The sequence below is a fragment of the Pyxicephalus adspersus genome, chromosome 7 (genome assembly GCF_032062135.1).
Source record: "Pyxicephalus adspersus chromosome 7, UCB_Pads_2.0, whole genome shotgun sequence".
NCBI classification, from domain to species: domain Eukaryota; kingdom Metazoa; phylum Chordata; class Amphibia; order Anura; family Pyxicephalidae; genus Pyxicephalus; species Pyxicephalus adspersus.
In genome coordinates this window covers 19,274,450-19,278,834 of record NC_092864.1, presented here as the reverse complement: position 1 = coordinate 19,278,834, position 4,385 = coordinate 19,274,450, and positions in this window count along the sequence as shown.

Below are 4,385 nucleotides of genomic sequence, written 5' to 3'. Positions count from 1 at the left end.
AGAGTCGGGTTAGTTGAATACCAGAGAGGAGGAGGTTACAGTAGTCTAGGAAGTGATAATCAATCCTGATCAATACCCATAAGGTATTGATTATTGTCTGTCCACCATTGGGGAGATTTCACATCATTTCTTGTCCTGATAGCAACAAGACAATAAATGAGATGAGTGGTTATCACAGGAAGACACAGACATTAACTACCTTAAAATTATCAACAGGGCAAATATACAGGAACAAACCCCCCAGCGGGAGCAATAGAAGCAGACATTGATGAAGATCTCCTCATTTTGGCTGCAGTTGAGCTTTAGGTGTTTGGCTAGCTGAAGGTGAAATGAGGCAGAGACAGGGCTGGAAGAGGTTTACAGGTGAGGGAGAAATCACAGAGACCGTCATCAATGCGGTGGTGATCACTGGTGGTCTGAAAAGCAGCAAGTGACACTTCAATAAAATGGAATCTGCAGAATTCTTAGATGTCCCTCTACTTGTTGTCATGCAGGGCAGCACAGAATAAGCAGGTAAATCAGGAGAATGTTATATTACAAATTCTTCATCAGGTAGAAATATTTCATTTCTGCTGTGCTGCCTGACTGGAGCTTTGTTATGAGGGCCCACATGTATTCCTATGTTTGCAGTGTCCTTGTGTTGTTTTGGTTGTGCATTACCCGTATCAAAACCAAACAGGACGGCAATGCTGCGTACGCATCACATGACCCACAATGTTTACATCATAGGAAAACCCAGGGCCATTGTGGTGCAGTCAGCATTTGTTTACACATTGTGTAGATCCCATAAAAAGAACTAAACATGTTTATATAACTTCTTTCCATCCCATGCTGCTTCATGTCTGAACAAAAAGTCTGAGGAAAATCAACATACTTTATCATTTCAATTTCAAATTTTTAGTTGTCATGTGGAACAGGAATAAAAGAAAAATCATCCAATGGGGATGCCATTCTAATGTCAACTGTGTAAGAAGGGTTTCCCTTATTTTGGGGAGATTTCTGATTGTGAACAGGCAGGTTCATAGTTGCAGAAAAAAACAAGCAATGTCTCCCCTGCAATAAAATAAACTCTGCAATAAAGTCTGCATGTTGGCAATTATTTGACTAAATTTGCTTCTTCTTGCCAGTGTCAGCACCTTTGCCCAACTCTTTTGCATTTGGGATTAATTTTATTACACAGTATTTATATAATGCCAAATTATTATCCAGCACAAAGGGGCTCACAATCTAATGTATCTACCTCAGTCATATGTCATTAATACAGTCTAGGGTCAATTTGGGGAAGCCAATTAACCTAACAGCAAGTTTTTGGAATGTAGGAGGAACCCGGAGTACCCAGAGGAAACCCACACAAACATAGGCAGTGCTCAACCCAGAAATTTTTTTAAGCCGCGTGGGAAGAAATTGTAGGCAGGTGGCAGCACCTGTATTGTGACCAAACGCTTCAGTAACCACCCAAAAACAGCCGGGGGGGGTGCTAAAAAGTACCGGGCGGTGCACCCGCTAAAAGGTCCTGGGGAGAACCCTGACAGGGAGAACCTGCAAACTCCATGCAGATAGTGTCCTGTCTGAGATTTGAACCTGGGACCCAGTGCTGCAAAGGCCGGAGTGCTAACCTCTGAGCCACCATGCTGCACGATTTTCAGCTATCTTGCTTGGCTAGGTTGGAATGTTATAATTCCCTCTTATACACGTGAGATTTAATTCTTTCCTGACATGCACAGTGTGAACGGGAGGTTTTCCTTAATAAAGCTGAACAATGAACATTGGTGGGTCAGGGTTACAGGTTACTTGGGTGACAACACATAGTGGGCTCTGGATAATGGATAAAGAACAACTTTAAAAGCCTTTTGATCAAGGTTTTCTAGAATAAATCTGGATTTGGAGGCAATGAGCTATATCCACACATAGCAGTGGTGCCCTCTATAATTTAGAACCTTTACTCTTCTCTGAAGAAGATGGTGAAACAAGCAATGTCTCCCCTGCAATAAAATAAACTCTGCAATAAAGTCTGCATGTTGGCAATTATTTGACTAAATTTGCTTCTTCTTGCCAGTGTCAGCACCTTTGCCCAACTCCTTTGCATTTGGGATTAATTTTATTACACAGTATTTATATAATGTCAAATTATTATGCAGCACAAAGTCCCTCAAAGGGGCTCACAATCTAATGTATCTACCTCAGTCATATGTCATTAATACAGTCTAGGGTCAATTTGGGGGAAGCCAATTAACCTAACAGCAAGTTTTTGGAATGTAGGAGGAACCCGGAGTACCCAGAGGACCCACACAAACACAGGCAGTGCTCAACCCAGAAATTTTTTTAAGCCGCGTGGGAAGAAATTGTAGGCGGGTGGCAGCACCTGTATTGTGACCAAACGCTTCAGTAACCACCCAAAAACAGCCGGGGGGGTGCTAAAAAGTGCCGGGTGGTGCACCCGCTAAAAGGTCCTGGGGAGAACCCTGACAGGGAGAACCTGCAAACTCCATGCAGATAGTGTCCTGTCCGAGATTTGAACCTGGGACCCAGTGCTGCAAAGGCCGGAGTGCTACCTCTGAGCCACCATGCTGCCCGATTTTCAGCCATCTTGCTTGGCTAGGTTGGAATGTTATAATTCCCTCTTATACACGTGAGATTTAATTCTTTCCTGACATGCGCAGTGTGAAAGGGAGGTTTTCCTTAATAAAGCTGCACAATGAACATTGGTGGGTCAGGGTTACAGGTTACTTGGGTGACAACACATAGTGGGCTCTGGAGAATGGATAAAGAACAACTTTAAAAGCCTTTTGATCAAGGTTTTCTAGAATAAATCTGGATTTGGAGGCAATGAGCTATATCCACACATAGCAGTGGTGCCCTCTATAATTTAGAACCTTTACTCTTCTCTGAAGAAGATGGTGGGATTAGGACCCTAAAGTTAATAAAGCAGCCCAATGTTTCCAAGTGATGTACAAATTCGGAAACAATGCCGTTTTTATTGGGATATCAAATGTAGCTTAGTTGCCAGTGTAATTGTCTAACTTGAGATTAGAAACATATTTATTGGGCATTAGTGTGACGTCTAGTTTCTGGAATGTTTCCACAATATGGAGCCATGATTTGAGCTAATGCTGCAACCGTTGTTACTCCTTTAACCAGTTTTCTTCTATAACCATCATTTTGCTTTTCAATGGAAGTAAAATATAAGAAATTATAGATTATAATATTATTTAAAAAATGTTAGCAGGTAGTTTTTTCATTACAGAAAGGACAGGAAATGTCCCTTCTGCAATAAAAGACACTTAGCAGCCCAATCGCAATTTTTTTTTTAATAAACTCCTCTGCCCGTACGTCACTGTGATTGCTGACATCCTCTCCTGGTCTTCTTCCAGGTTTGTGATCATCAGGCATCTTGATTGACTAGGTCAGAATAATGTAACAAATGTAATTTGTTCTAGACAGCTAGATATGTGCTGGGATACCCTCATTGCCTGTCCCTTCTGCAGTAAACCACCTGCCAGCTTACAATTTTACTTTTTTGTTTCAGTTAATTCCGCTTTAACTACTCGCCCTTCATAAAACAAAAAACCTTGTTAGTATACAACTTTTCCACTGGATGTAAAATAATAATTACCTGTACTTTATACAAGCCCCTCAGTGCTCAACCCAGAATTTTTTTTAAGCCGGGTGGTAAGAAATTGTAGGCGGGTGGCAGCCCCTGTATTGTGACCAAACTCTTCAGTAACCACCCAAAAACAGCCGGGTGGGTGCTGAAAAGTGCCGGGTGGTGCGCCCAGCTAAAAGGGCCTGGGGAGAACCCTGCCCCTGACTGTGAAGAATCATTAGTTTATTTTTCAGTTTTGCTGATCTGTGAGAGGAAAGGTGCCCCTAGAATGAGTGGTAACTGGGAAGAAAGGTGCTCCTTTGCTGGTCAGTGTGAGATAGAATGTCACAGCATTGATGGTTAGTGGGACAAATAGTGCAAAATTATTAATGGGAATAAGAAACGCCCCAGTGTAGGGGTTATCGGTAAGATAAATTGCCCCAGCATTGGTGATCAATGGTAGGAAGAGTCATTTTACCGGGGCCTTGAAATTATGTTTGTCTAAGGACAGTACTGTGGGATCTGGGTGTCATGAGGACTGTCCCTGCTAATGTGATGATTGCTATGGGCTTGTTCACATGCGGTTCCATACAGAAACAGATTAGTTAACACAATGCACAACCATTCACTGGGTGGCCATTCACTTGTGTGAAATGATTGTAAGCTATTCCGGGCAGGGTCCTCTCCTCCTCCTGGGTCACTGTCTGTATTTGTCATTGGCAATGTACAGCGCTGCTTAATATGTTGGCGCACAATAAATATTGTTTATTAATAATAATAATTACATTTCCTGGGGATTATA